This window comes from Xenopus laevis, chromosome 3S (assembly GCF_017654675.1).
Source record: "Xenopus laevis strain J_2021 chromosome 3S, Xenopus_laevis_v10.1, whole genome shotgun sequence".
In the NCBI taxonomy this organism is placed as follows: Eukaryota; Metazoa; Chordata; class Amphibia; order Anura; family Pipidae; genus Xenopus; species Xenopus laevis.
The window spans coordinates 93,672,631-93,689,097 of record NC_054376.1 but is presented as its reverse complement, the minus strand read 5'-3'; the positions used below and the strand labels follow the sequence as shown (position 1 = coordinate 93,689,097).

Here is a 16,467-nt window from a genome sequence, read left to right as displayed (position 1 = left end):
TTACACCAGCACCCGTTAGTAGATCGGCGAAGTCGCAAAATGACGTCACGCTGTCGAATTTTTGCTAGCGTTAGCCACTTCGCCCTTTAGTAAATTTGCCCCATAATGTTCATAATAAAGTATTCCTCTTCAAAATTAAGTGAACTAAAACAATTTACAAACGAAATCATAAGTGTCGCTATCCTTGTCATTTTCTAATGCTTTTTATGTTACATTGTAGGTGCTTCAGCCAGTTGATCAGTTTTTATGTTTTCATAGTCTCGTCTTACCATGAATGCGTTGTTTATTGCACATTTGCTGATAAAACGAAAAATAATCTTTATTGTTTGCTCAGAGCTTACGTCTCTTTATAGCATACATACACATGCAGATTTCTGTGTTTCTACTCATCCTAGTTATACATTTTGATCGTGTTGCATTTATTACATATTATATTTGGTTAGATGAAATGGTAAATGTTTACTGATTGTGTCTGAAAATAATTTGAAAATGCAATGTTAAGAACATGTTTTTATACTTTGTTCTATGAGGTAGAAAGCACAGGAAATTGAAAGTTTTGTGGTTTTGCAATGCATAATATCCTAAGTACATATAATTTAGCAACACAATGTATTAAAACACATATGGAAACACATTGTAAAAGTACCAATTGGCACATTCTACTCTAGTTTAGATGAACCTCCAAAATTGTTTCCAGTTCTTGCACTATGCCCTAATTGTGATATATATTACAACAGTCAGATTCAAAATATGAGCTTTCATCAGGAAATAGATTAAGTTATGCTGGAAGAGTTAAAGATGTATATAATCATATTCCCCTTGTAGTACATACGTAGTTTGGCAAGCATGCCTGAAGTTTAATTGTGCAATAAACAATGTATTCCCGAATTGGAAATGTCCTCTACAGAGTTTTAAATTGTCTTAAATGGGTTGTTCACCTCTGAGTTAATTTTTAGTATGATGTAGAGAGTGATATTCTGAGACAATTTGCAATTGGTCTTCACTTTATTAATATTAAGGTTTTTGAGTTATTTAGCTTTTTATTCAGCACCTCTCGAGTTTGCAATTTCAGCAATCTGGTTTCTAGGTTCCGAATTACCCTAGCAACCATGCACTGATTTGAATAACAGACTGGAATATGAATAGCAGAGGGCCTGGATAAAGTAATTCAGTTAGGTAATAAAAAAAATAGAAATAGCAATACATCTATAGACTTACAGAGCATTTGTTTATAGATGGGGTCAGTGACCCCCATTTAAAAGCTGAAAAGAGTCAGAAGAAGAAGGCAAACAATTAAAAAGAACACATTATGAAGGCCAATTGTAAAGTTGCTTAGAATTGGCCCGTTTATAATATACTGAAAGTTAACTTAAAGGTGAACCAAACCTTTAAGCTTATATATTACAGCACATATAAGTGATAATGTAGCTAAAATGTCACCTAAAATGTCACCTTGCTTGCTCAGTTTTTGTATCCCAATAGTTCTGCATTTCTTCTCAACAATCCCATAAGTGAGCTAAGAATTCAACAGGCACAGAGAGACACTAGAAATGAGAATACACTAGGAATGTTGTAGATTAATCAAGGTGTACTTCTGCAGTGAACAGTATTATGTTCTTGTGATAGGGGTAGCACTTGTACATCACTTTAACAAGGGGAAGGGAACAAGTGCTGTAAGTAGAATAGAAATACTAGCTGTTGGAATTGCAAAATACACCTATTCCACAATAATAAAAATATGGCTCTCTTTTCATGGGGCTTTATGTACCCTTTAAATTGACATGAATCCATTTATATTATTAATCAGTGAGAACCTACCCAAAACTTGAATTAATTCATTCTATAGTAGTATTAGTCATCTGGTACTGGCAGTCAGATTTTAATCCCTACACAGAAAGAATTTGGGGGTTTATTGTTTTTTTTGTGCCCCAAGCATTTTCCACTGGTTTTAAACAATGTTTAAATTTCTCTGAATGCCTGTTTTCCTGCTGTTATGTATGCTTGCTTCTCACTTTATTGTTGTTTTATTAACACTGCCATAAAAAGGTTCATTACAAGTTCCAGCACAACCATCTAATTGTTCTCCCTTATGTCATTAATGAGTCTGGATACTGCTGAAAAATAAATTCTGGCTGTTAGATGATAGAAAATGAGCATTTCTCAAAGCACTTTCAGTTCCTAACCTTAAGACATTAGTGCAGTATATTCCACACAGTTCCTTTTCAATAATGGACACGATTATGGACTTTTACCCACATCCCTTGGCATAATAATATGAATCCAATTGGCTTTTTTTTTTTTGTTTCGATTGTTTTAATCCATCACAGGATAGACAACATTTAGCATTCCAACTGTTGTGGAACTATAATTCTCACAATTCCCTGCTGTAGCTGAGCTGGTTGGGGGGGGGGGTACGTAAATGTGTAAATATTTAACTTCTGGTACATTACACCTGCCTGTAGTGTGCTATATATAATGGAGCTGTTTGTGCAGAATTCTGTTGTTGGGGTTATTTACTATAACCCTGGGTACAAGTGCAAGAGCACCAAGAGGCACAAGAATGCTTCCTTTTGTGTTCATGCAGAGAACACTTCTGCACAGACTCTGGCTTTGCTCTGTCCCTCGCTCTGCGCCAAAGTTGGCTCAGGCCAACTCTGTCCTTTCTGCCTACCCTATGGCAGGCCTTGTTGCAGATTGGTACGTGATCTCTTTAGGGTTTTCGTTTGGTGAAAAACAGGCAGGAGGCAGAGCCGATGACATTAGGGGTGGGCTGGTGACATTGGAGAACAGGACTGTTGCATTGGGGGCGGGGCTGATTACATCAGGGGTGGGGCTGATTATGTGGCTGTCAGCTATTGGCTGATCGCCATGTCATTTAATTCAATGTCCTGTCCGGATTTCCTAATTTTCACCCAGACAGCACTTCCAAAGACTGGGCTGTCCCGGTGAAATTTGGACAAGTGGCAACCCTAGATGTCTTCCTAACTTGTGCATCTGAATAATGATATTTCATGCACTTTGCATCATGCCATCCAGTTAATAAATGTTAATAAATGTACCTTTATGTCACATTATTGGGCAATATTTATTCCAAAATGCATCCCTTTGTTCTTTTCCTCATGGACACTGTTTACAGTGCTCCAGCACATCTTCTTATAAAGGCTGAAAGTCTGTATACAATTTCACACAAGATGACCACATGTGTACTGTGTTTCATTACAAGTACAAAATCGCTTGTTATTATCTCTAACCTCTCTGTTATTGTTGGAGGTGATTTACAAATACTCAGTGTTTTTTTCTGTATCTTTTGCTTTTGTGCAACTCATAATAAAGTTATGGTGAGGGATGGTGTCTCGGTGGTTAGCTCTGCTGCCTTGCTGAGTTTGTGTGTTCAGGTCAGGGTGGTGCACTGTAACCTTTAGGGTGTTTGTTCTTCCTGTATACACGTGGCTTTCCTTGCAAACATCAAAAAACATGCAGCCGAATTAACTGGCCCCTGATGAAACTGTGTGTGTGTATATATGATACAAACCTTGCAAGATACACTGACCCAAGCATTGGCATTATAATTTCATCTGTTTCATACAGGCTTTGCTTTTTGCTATTGTTTATTAAACATCATCACTTAAAACTTAAAACCTAACTTGCACATCATTTAGATACACAAGTTAGACAGTAAGGACAGGCCTAGCTGCCCATCCTGATGCTGTGCTCCTCCCTTCGTGCCGGATTATCTTGTGCGAGGAGCAGAACACTGTTTACCCTGTGGTGCAAGTGCTTTTTAACACACATGCACCCAGTTGTATTGGAATTGACCCCAACAACAATTGCATTTATTACATACACTGAATGACCTACATTCTAGTTCTAATATTTTTTTCTTTTCTTTAAATCCAGGTCACAACTGTTACTCTCCGTGATTTACCAGGCTGCAGTCTTACTACTTTTTCCATGTGCAAAATTTAATTATTTGTCTCTCAGGCTTTGTGGATTAACTGCTCTTGAAGGTATAAGCGACTGCAAACATTTATGCTACATCGATGCCCAGGTATTACCTTTATTAAATATTTCTGGACACACACATTCAGTAAAGCTAAGTTTAAGCTGATAGTATGAATAGAATAGTTTCACAAGATGGCTTGTAATAAAGGGGCAGATTTATTAAGGTTTGAATCGAAAAGTCGCATTTTCAAGTTGTATTTTTGGTCAAAACTCACAAATTTGAGTTGGTAATAATACAAACTCAAATTCGAATTCAACATTTATCATACCTGGACCCTAGGAACAACTCAAATTTGACTATTCGCCACCTAAAACCTTCAGAGTTCATGTAGAAGTCAATGGCAGAGATCCAGTGACCCATTTGAAGATGTTAATAGCCTTCATGACATTCGAGTGCTTTTCGGAGAAAAAATTCGATTTGAGTTTAGTCGAATTCGATTTGATTCGAGTTTTAGATGTTCAAGTTTTTTCTTAAATAAGGTACTATTCAAATTCAAAGGTCATTCAGGTTCATTCGAGGTTAAACAACTCTAACATTCGACTTTTGATCAGCCCCTTGATGTAGACTTTTTCTTGCCACAGCAACATTCCATTTAAGTTGTACAGTATGAAGATTTTGGAAAACCTCTGTGTACTTTTGCTGAGCAAGAACCAAATAACATCCATTTGTGGAATAGACAATTGCAAGAATCTAAAGAGTCTTGAATTATCATGCAACTCAATTACCCGAATTGGTAAGCACACAATTCATAGTTTGCTTTTTTGGTTTACATTTAATTTATCATAAGAGGAAACTTATGTTTTATCAGTTGACAATGTATAAACAAAGATTTCTATTTCTTACTTTGTAATATATATAAGAAACTTTTTAATTGCAAAATACGTTGAAGTCTCCCCATGTTCCATATTCCATAGGACACAGGGTCTTTTATTTTCTCACAGTTGACACAATAGAAAGCAAAATATCATCTTTAATTTTTCTACCATAAGAATTCTTAGGCTATATTTAATCAATCCTGGGCTAGGAATTAAATCACATTGTAGGGAACGTTTTAAAAAAAAAACATATTTTATTTAGAATTGTGCATTTCATGCCATTTGTATATGATTCTCACATGTAGATTTGCAATATTAATAAAACGAAAAAATGATTTTGGATTTTTACTGAACAGTTTGGGGCACATTTACTATTGGTCGATTATCGAGGGTTAATTAACCCACGATATTCGACCCTCGAAGTAAAATCCTTCGACTTCGAATATCGAAGTCGAAGGATTTACCGCAAATGCTTAGATCGAACGATTCGAAGGATTTTAATCGATCGATCGATTTTCAAAAAAAGTTTAGAAAGCCTGAAGACTTCATACATAAATTAAAGCACCGAAGTGCAATGTTAGCCTATGGGGACCTTCCACAGCACTTTTCTACGTTTTTTTTGGTCAAATAGAAATCCTTAGATCGATCGCTAAAAAGCTTTTGAATCTTTGATTCAAACGATTTAATCGTTCGATCGAAAGATTTCTATTCGACCACAGGATTGACAAATTTGTTGAAAAAAACTTCTAATTCGATATTCGAATTTGAAGTTTTTTAATACGATGGGCGAATTTCAAAGTTTTTGATACTTCGAAATTCGACCCTTAGTATATCTGCCCCTTATTTTCTGTCCGTTTGATTGTGTGCAAAGTCAATTTAAACATATACAGTATAGTTGTATTTTTGAATTATGTTTTAAATTTAAAATAACTAATTTCTACAAATTACCAAATGTATACAAGAAATGTATTTACTATTTACATTGTTCTTTTCAGCTTAATACACCCCAAACCATTACATTTCTTTAGAAGAATTAGATATAAGCAGCAACTATATATCAGGTATGTTGAAAATAAGAAGAAAAAGTTTAGCTTGCTATTGTTAAATATGAGGATATTATAAGTCATTGAGGAGTTCCAACATCCAAAGAAAACTGTAGCACACCGATCAAACTTGTCTTGTGAAGAAAAGTGTTTTTATTGGCTCACGGCAGACATAAAGTTTGGCAACGTTTCGGGCCACGCAGGGCCCTTTATCAAGCCTGCATGGCCCGAAACGTTGCCAAACTTTATGTCTGCCGTGAGCCAATAAAAACACTTTTCTTCACAAGACAAGTTTGATCGGTGTGCTACAGTTTTCTTTGGATGTTCGAGTTATTTGGACCTTGAGCAGGAGGTCCTGTGGACTGTTTAGCACCCGGCACCCGAGAGGGTAATTACGTTCAGGTGAGCACTCTAATTCTGTGTGGAATTGAGGAGTTCCAAGGCCATATAAAAGCACAAGGCCTTGTGGGGATTAAAGATAAGCTATGCATTGGCGGATAAATTGCCCCCAGTGTCTTGATTCATTATTGCAGTTTACTAATCATTTCTGCATGTGCTTTGACATCATCATTGATAACAGGCCAGTGAGTTGTACAGGAATGTGTAAAAAATAAATTAATAGGACTGCTTTTTTTCACTAAAGAATGGCAAGTTTGGGACACCATTTAAAACAATAAATACGTTTTTTTTTAATGGAAAACTTGTAAGAAACTAAATTGATTTGTCTTTAACCGTGTTCCACCAGTAGATGTCACTGTGCTCACTGTTATTTGTGTATTTTAACTGGTTATATTTATATAATATGGTTAACAGATTATTTGAAAATTCAGGGACACTTCTAATAAATGTAATTTACTGGTAATAAAACAATAACATTTCAATTAAATGCAACTATCGCAGCACTTCTTGTTGCATTTTCCTAAATACTTAGATGGAAAGCTGTACTTGGCAGGGACTTTCATCTTCTGTGTTGCTGTGGGACTTAACCTTTGCCACAGTCTATTTCTTACTTTTAATAAAGTTATAGCTTTGTGTATAAGTAACAATATAAAAAGAAAAACATACAAACCAAAGCATCCATTATTTTTTTTTTCTTATGATCTGCTAACCTTAATTTATAAAGCTATGTCATATATGCCTTAGAAAAATGATTGGTGTAAAATAATTTTTGCAAAGCTCAGTCTATTATGCAGTTATTCTAAAAATGCCAACCAACCCTAAGGGCCAGATTTATCAATGGTCGACTAGTAAATTCGATTTCGAAAATTCACACATTTGAATTTTAATCCCCCCAATTCGAATGTAAATCCAAATGTGAGATTTATCACACCTCGACCATGAAAACAGCCCTAATTCGAATATTCCCCACCTAAAACCTGTCGAGTTCATGTACAAGTCAATGGCAGAGGTCTGTTGAGCCATTTGGGGATGTTAATGCCCTTCCTGACATTCAAGTTTTTTTTTTTGAGAAAATTTGTACAAATTGAATACGATTCGAAAATGATTTGAATGTTCGGGTCGGAACCATTAGATAGAATATTAGCCATTTGATTTTTTTTCTTAAATAACCTCCCAGTCAAATTGTGAGTATATTCGAATTAAAAATTCACATGAATTTGAAATTCAACCTTTGATAAATGGGCCTCTGTGATTGATCTTACCAGTCTTGGGTGGTGACAGATTTTGTTATTGTTTGTTTTACTGTTTTGATATTGTTTTAATTATTTTCCACTTCTCAGATAACAACAATAAGGGGGGTATTTATCAAAATCCGAATATATCTCATTATTTTCAGAAATATACTGCAACCAATTCCGCACAGGTTATTTCCCCTTCAATACATTTTTCCAAAAAAATTCCAATGCGGGAAAAAACTCTAAAAATTTGTGGAAATCGTATGAAAATTTTAATCATAAAATTTTTTGAAAACCACAAAATCTTCGGATTACTTCTTCTTCAGGACTTCTCCCATTGATTTATATGCAACCTCAGCAGGTCTGAGATGCCGGATTCCAGTTTTTTTTTCACAAAAAATTCAGATTTTATAGTCAAAAAAACTTTTTGAGAGTTTTTGGCACTCTGACTTTAATAAATAAAAGTCAGAATTTATCAAGGGTCGAATTCAACGTTTTTTTATGGCCAAAACTGTCACATTCGATTAGGGAATTATTCAAATTCAATATGAGTTTTTTAAAAAATTCTAATTCAATTTTCGAGATTTATCATACTCTGGCCCTCTAAGAACTCGAATTTGACCATTCACCACCTAAAACCTGCCAAATTGCTGTCAGTTGGGAGAGGTCCAGGGATCAATTTTGAGTTGTTTGCAGCCTTCCTGACATTCAAGTTTTATTTTGGAGAAGAATGTTATTTTATTAGAATCTTGAGTTCATGGGAGTTTTAAAAAACTCACATGAATTCAAAATTCGATGCTTGATAAATATGTCTAAGTGTTGTTCTTTAACTGAAAGTGTAAATATATTGTGTACATTATATATATATAATATATTATGACTGAAGATAATTTATAATGTGTGAGTTATCATTTCCAGACAGCAGTATTAGGGGGTTTCTGACTAGTCTTCTTTTCTCGCCCCTTGCAGTTTCAGTATAGGTGTTTCAGTAGGGTGTTACTGATGCACTGAGAGATGAGAAATTACTTGAAGTTTTAGGTGACAGCATATGCATTATTCCATATCTGCCTTCAGTTATTTGTTTTTAACTGGTTGTTACAAAACTTACAAAGATGATTTATACCAGCTTATCTGAATGTAACCTTATGTAACCTGCCTTTTTATATTTTCTTTTTGTGCGCTGCAGGAATATTAGCATTTTCTGGCTAGTTTTTCTTAGAACTTTTCTAATATATTCCTTCCTTAGAACAGATGCCTTCTTTGACCTATACATGTTGAAGTTCTTTAATATTTGTAATATGTAAACCAGGCATCATTTTATTAACTTTTCTCAGCCTTGACTTTAATATTTTTATCCTTTTGGATAAGTGTTCCAAATGTTCCACAGAACAGCAAATTTTAGATTGTCTTTAAAATGGTATTATCACTAACATGTTGTGCTTTCATATGTTCTTTAATTCCCGTTCCAGAAAGTACCCACAGTCCATTTTCCCCACCCTCCCATGGCTTCCAGATTCTTCTCCTAAATAGCAGTCTTTATCCACTTACATTTAACATTACATATAGTTTTTTTAGAATCTTCATGCCCAAGCTTGCATTTGTTCTGTAGATCCTGTTAAAGCCTAAAGGTGGCCATACATGGATAGATCCGCTCGTTTGGCGATGTCGCCAAACGAGCGGATCTCCCTCCGATATGCCCACCTTGAGGTGGGCAATATCGGGCAGATCCGATCATGGGCCCTAGGGCCCAACGATCGGAATCCTAGCATTCGGCAAACGGGCGGTCGGATCGCGGGACCGCATCAACGAACAGATGCGGCCGCGATCCGACGGGATTTTTAAACCCATCTGATCGAGATCTGGCCGACTTTCGGCCAGATCTCGATCGGGGAAGCCCGTCGGGGGCCCCCATACACGGGCCAATAAGCTGCCGACACAGTCTGTCGGCAGCTTTTATCGGCCCGTGTATGGCCACCTTAAATTATTGTTGTTATTATTATAGAGAAAATTTGAAAATTTTAGAATTTTAAAAAATTTGGATTTGGATAAAATTGAGTCTATGGGAGATGGCCTTTCCTAATTTGGAGCTTTCTGGATAACGGGTTTCCAGTTAACGGGTCCCATACCTGTACAAGATATGCACCTCTCAACCCACCTATACATTCTTCCTGTTGCTCAGCCTCCTCCTAGTCGTGCTCCTTTACTGGATCCCCTTTCTGTGCCTCTACAAACTAAATTTTGTGTTTTATATTGATGAAGCTCTGGACTGGGCTGTCCTCATGAGGAAAAATGACTTTGTTGATGTTTTCACTGCCTTTAAGAAGGTTTTCATGGTCCAGTAGTGTTTCTAATACCTCATCCTCTCTCATTCTCTTTTCATCTACTTTGAATCCATATAGAATCTGCTTCTGTGGGTCAATATGCCATGATTTTAGCCCTGTTCAAGCCAACTGTTTGTAGCAGCCTTTTGGCCGGGCCTCTATGTGAGTCTTAAAGGACAAGGAAAGGCAAACAAATAAAATCCAATTTTTACTTTCTTTAATGAAAAAGAAACCTATCTCCAATATACTTTAATTAAAAAATGTGTACCATTTTTATAAGAAACCTGACTGTATGCAGTTAAATTCTCCCTTCATTTACTGCAGTGGATAGAAATTGTCAGACGGTCCCTAACTGCTGAGCAGGGAAACAACCATACTTATGAACAGCAGGGGGAGCCCCCGCCTTACTTCCCAGCCATGCAGAATTCAAGCAACTTTGTTTATGACGATCCCCAAGCAGCTCAGACCACACTGAGCATGTGCAGGGTCAGGGTCAGGCAAAGATGTTTAATAAAGTTACAAGATGACAGCCCCCTGTGGCCAACTTTGAAAGCATAAATCATTTGTTTGATTAGGCTTTGTGGTTCAGTTAGTTCATGCTTATGTTTAGTATACAAAATACAGCATTTCTAGCCTTATTCTATTTTAGACTTTCCTTGTCCTTTAAGGATGAATTGCCTGAGATTTACTTCTGAGGATTTGGTAACCCTTTGTATCAAGGTGGATACCTACCTTAGGGAAAAAATGATACATCACCCTTTGTTTTCCTGCTATACCGCCTCTCTGATTAATACCCCCATAAAACTGGTAGCAAAACAACTTCTGAAGCTGGCCATAGATGTTGAGATTTTTAAAATATCCGATCCTCATCGTGAGACCACGATTTTCTCAGAACGAATTGACCATCAACTGCTGGGTTGAAACCACATTTTTAGCTTCATAATCAATTTCGTTGGACATTATTATTTCATGATGTCATTTGTAATGTTATATTTGAGATTTATTATTATACAGCCTTAAGATCCCTGTCATAACAGGATTGTATTTGCTCTTAGTGGCCCTATGCTGTCTATTCTTCATATTTCAGGCACTATATAAGTCACAGGCAGGGCAGCCATCGGGGGGGAGAGTTGTAGGGGGCCCTGAGGGTAAGGGGGGCCCGGCCACGCCACACTTACTTGATTAGCCGGGCCCCCATATTTCTGAAAGCTGCTGACTTCAGGAAGACATGGACGTTTAAGGGGCACTGGCCACCAATTTTCTCATAATGTGGGGGGGGGGCTGGCCACCAAATTTTTTCTCATGTGGGGTCCTAGCCACCAATATTTTTTAATGGAGGGGGGCCCTGGCCACAAATGTTTTTTTATGGGGGGGCCCTGACCACCAATATCTTTTTATTAACATGTGGGAACCCTAGCCACCAATATTTTTTTTGTTTTTTTACTGTGAGGTGGGGAGCGGACCTGTGGGGTGGGGAGAGTGGACCTGTAGGTGGGGCTTGCGTGGGTGCAGCCCAGGGGGCCCAGGAAATTTTGTTATATGGGGCCCTGCGATTTCTGATGGCGGTCCTGGTCACAGGGCATGTATATAGACTGATTCTGCCCATAGAATATACTCTAATGCCACCCCTTCCATACTGTCCTTTATTCAAGAACTTTACAGCAGTGGTGCTTACGTGCATGCAGCCATTGATGATGCCACAGAAAACAGTGTATTTCTGAGAGCTTATTTATAAGTGAACTGCCTGTCAGTTTTATAAGCTTAAAATCTGGTAAATTCAGTTTATTGTTGGAAATGTCAGTATCTAGACAAAAGATTAATTTACTGAAAGCATTTGGGATGCTGTAAAATATGCAGTTGGTGAATTCATCATTGAATCTTTGTTCGTATAGCATGTCCTGATACACTTTATATAACCTCTTGATAGCATTGAAGGCATTATTGTAACATTTTCCAGTGGACTGACCACTTTTATGTGCAGCCAGCGATAACACCACCAGACTGAAGGACTAAGCTATGTTTCAAAAATTAAACCCAAGTATCAGTTCTTGTGCTCCTAGGGAATTGAGTTTCACTGCAGTCATGACTGATGGAGCCTCTTAAGTGTTGGAGAATTCACTAGGCAGTTTTCACTAAATGAAATATTGATTTAGCCAGTCAACATGTGAGACATAGATGGCCAAAAAACTACTGTTGAGATCCTTTAACTCTCAGATACATTTCTTACCCCATAAATCATCTTAATATGGCACTTATTTTATTTATTGCACTTCTGGATTGAGCTGTACATTTTTTTAATTGAAAAATTAAGCTTTAAACTGAGCAGAAGCTTTTCATTTGAAATAGTTTAAAACCGTGAATGTAATATATAATAATCATTTATGTTATTTTATTGTTAGCAATGAACAAAAAGGGCCCATGTCCTGTTTGCATGTAGATATATTTGCTTAGTCAGTTGTACAAGTTAACAAAAATGTAATTCCCCTATTCTAAGAACATGACATAACATATATTTTTGCAAATCATAACATTTTACAAGAAAACTAGAGATAAAATCCCACTTGTTCCTACAATATAAGTGATCACATTGAAACAATCACATATAAAAGTTAATTGTTCCATTGCCTGATAGACTATAAGATGTGTTATTTCTAAAACAACAGTTTCCTGCACATATGGTGACCAGCAGTATAGACTTTGTCAAACACAGATAAAGGAGACAACTTAAAGGATATAAAGGAACAAATGTAACATGAGATTTATATGTAGCTTAAGGTGGCCATAGACGCAAAGATCCGCTCGTTTGGCGACATCGCCAAACGAGCGGATCTTTCCCCAATATGCCATTAACGAGCATGGCTATATCGGGGATAATCTGAACATTCAGCCGTATGGCCGAACGATCTGATTACGATACGCAATGGGCTCCGGTGGGATCGGTCGTGTCAAAATGAAACCTGTCCGATCGACCAAACGACCGATCTCTGTCGGACGAAAGATGTCGGCACTCTCCACACACGGTCCGAAAATCGTACGAATCCTCGATTCGTGCAATAGGATCTGTGCGTCTATGGCCAGCTTAAGGGTTAAGGTTGTGTAGTACTGCAGAACATTCACATGTGGGCATCAGTCACATGTGCTTTCCCTGCTACATTTTACTCATTATAATAAAATCCACAAAAGAGAAACTAAGGGCAGAATTTAAAATGACTGGAGAAATATGTTATTTGGCATTTTAAATATTGTGACCTGTGGAAAGATTTAGGCAAATTTGCACTAGACCAGTAACCCATGGCAACCAGTGCAAATTCTGTTTTCATTATTATACCTTAAGCTGGCTGAAAAATTTGCCAGGTGCACATTTTCTTAGTCTTCCCAGATAAATTGTGTTTCCAAAAAACAGCATCTTATATTTTGGCATTAGTTGACAAAAAAAAAGAAAAGGTTTTGCCACTTTTCACTTATTGTCCTTACAAAGGATGTCTGTCTGCCCAGCTCTGGGTTCTGCTAAAGACACTTAGGTCAAAACGTTAGTGAACACAAATATAAAATTTTGATAAAAATAACAAAAAATTAATAATAGATAACAAAAGCTTAAGTAGTAAATATATTCTAATAATATTCTGAGCAACTTTCCAATAAGCATTAATTATATAAGTTTTTATGTTATTCTGGTGTAGAATTAAATTTTCTTTTATTAAGCAACATTTTACATTTAGCTTTACTTCCCCTTTAAGGCTTTATTAGCTGCCTGGTCTATTTACTAATTATGATTAAACTCCACTTTGTAGTTTTTAGTCATTGTTTGGTTTAAACACCATGCATTGCATTATTTTTTGCTAATTCCTATGTGTTTTCATCCTCTTTTTTTTTGATGGCATGCTCTTATTATTTGTTTGTGTACAAGCTGTAATTTAGCATATTGGTGGGATACAGCAGTATTCCACTCCTACATAAGTGATGGACAAATGCTAACACTAAGGGGGTGATTTATCAATGTTCGAATTAAAAAAATTCTAATTCAAATAATGCTTTCAAAAACGTGTACTAAATGTATTAAGCACATGCAATTTGTGCAGCTCGTATGCTTTTAAAAGTTACTGAGTTCACGTAGAAATCAATGGGAACTGTTTAGGGCAAACTTTCAATGCAATTTTTTTGAACAAATTTGAGGAATATGAATTTGTTTTCACAACATTTTTTTGTATTCATGTATTTTTATAAAAAAACGCAAATTTCATTTTTTGCGAAGTAAAAAAAATTTCTTACCTTACACAAATTAGGATTTTGATATATAGGCCTTACATTGCCTTTTAGTTTATATGAATTTATGAATTGGATTACTTGAGCCTATAGCTGTGTAGTGCTTGTTTCCTATCCTTTAAGTCTTTTCATCCGATTCAAGAGAATCTTATTATTATCTGGGATTGCACAACACTACATTTGCATTGGGGAAAACAGTTCCACCTAAACTAGAAAGATAGAACTTACTCGTCCTCGCTGGCGGAAACAATTCGGACCACATATTTAGGGGCAGATTTATGTAGGTCGAATTTTGAGTTTATGGGAGTTTCTAAAAACTCCATAAAATCGAAATTTGAAGAAAAAAAATGACCAATCAAAATTTATTTAAAAATTTGAATTTTTTAAATTCGGGGGAATAGGATAGGCCTGCAAACTCGAATTGAATTCGATTCGAGTTTTTTCACCAAAAATTGTTTTTAAAAAAATATTTTTTTTTTCAAAAGTCCACCAAACTACTCCAAATTGATTGTAGGAACTCCCCTATAGGCTAAAACACCAATTCGGCAGGTTGTAGATGCTGAATAGTTGAATTTGAATTCAAAGGGACAGTACATGATACATTTCGAATTTCTAATTTTTTTTAAACTTGAATCGAGTTTGAACTATTCCCTAGTCGAATTACACTAAAATAAACTCGAAATAAATTTAAAAATTCACATTTACTTAGTGATAATACTGAATTTCTCACCTAAAATTCTATTGCAGGCACTTGGAAACAAATTGCATCCCTGGATTACAAGCTTTGTTTTAAAAATATACAAAATCCAATAAATGGGTGGTAATAGTATGTCAAAATGTGGTTGTTGTTAAAAGCATGCTGCAATATCTTTAGTATTGTGACCCACTTCTAGAATAAATCTATTTGTAAAAAGAGTACTACAGGTGATTGCCAGGTTGTGGTTGTTGGCTTCTCTTTTTTTGGACTTTTCTAGTGACAATGACATTGCAGTATTTTGAAGATCTGGATAATAGGTAGCTCTCCAATCAGTAATTGGACCATTTATTTGCTTTGTTTTATAATTTATAATGTGACTTACATAATGTGAAATTATATTACCTAATTCTAGGGTCAGAAAATAAATATCTAATTAAAATATATATTTCTGGATGATGTAAAATGCTTTTACTAGTAAGTAGGAACATCAATTCTTTATATGTTATCTTGTAGATCTCCTTTGGAACACCCAGTACAAGAAAAGCAAGTGGGATAAAAGGAGACTACAATTGTTAGTTAAAATGTTTGTATCTTTTTTTTTAAAATGGATGTTAGAACAATTTCATCTGTTTTCCTTTAAAGGTGCTCGATATTAAAACGTTTACCTGGCTTGAAATTTTTTAATGAAGAACACATACAGGGGATAGATGAAGTTGGCATAGCACACAAAGAAAATCTCTTTAGCTTCTGCCGAGAGCAGATCAGCACTTTCAGCAAACTTTGGGGGGAAATAAACTCAGAGGGGCGAGAATTCTCTTTTTTTTCATCACTTAATCATCACTAATATTTAAAACTTTGTACTAGGTATAAACCATTTTAATTGTTATATATCCCCAGGACAACGCTAATTCACTAAAATCCGAAGTTGCGTCCAGGGTGCCGAACGCTGGTGAAGTTGCACTAGCTTTACTGCACCAAGCGAAGCGAAGTTGCGCTACCTGTTGCCTAATTTGCATATGGCGGGAAGTTAAAGTTCAATGAACGTATATGTTGCTGCAAATACATTACATTACACAAGCCCGGGAAACCTTAATAAAATAGAGTTGTTATATTGCCCTACACATGAGCCCAGTGTATAGTTTATGTGCCATATGTTAGGAAATGTAGGGGGGAAGCCAGATACCCCAGAAAAATTTTATGCTCTTTTGCAGCCTATCACCCTGAAAAAAGGAAAAGACGCCATTGTTTTTTGGGACTTAGAAAAATTTTCAACCATTTTTTGAGGAACTCCTATCTACTCTATTGCACTTCGCCTGGTCTGAGGTGGCAAAGGCAAGTCTAGTGCAAGAGGTAACATTCAGTAAAATCCGCATCTTAGTGAATTTGCATAGTTATATCCATTTGCCAGAGCTCAAATTCGCCTGGTGTTAGGGAGCGAAGTACCGCTAGAGTCTCCTTCGCTAGCAAAGTTACGACAGCGACTATTAGTAAATTGCCAAAGTTCCAAAATGACATCACGCTGGCAAATTTTCACCATCGTTAGTCACTTTTCCCTTTAGTAAATTTGCCCCCAGGTGTTAAGGCACCAAAAACAGCCCCCCCCCCCAATATACTAATGCCGTTTGTTTTTTTTTTCCTGTAAGCTATTACCTGACAAGCTGTGTTATGTTGCAGTGTAAGCTTATGGAGGT

At 36.3% G+C, this 16,467-nt stretch overlaps 1 pseudogene; it reads left to right on the top strand.

Moving 5' to 3' along the window:
* LOC108712377 overlaps nucleotides 1-16,467 on the top strand; it is an 87,647-nt pseudogene that overhangs the window by 18,330 nt on the left and 52,850 nt on the right.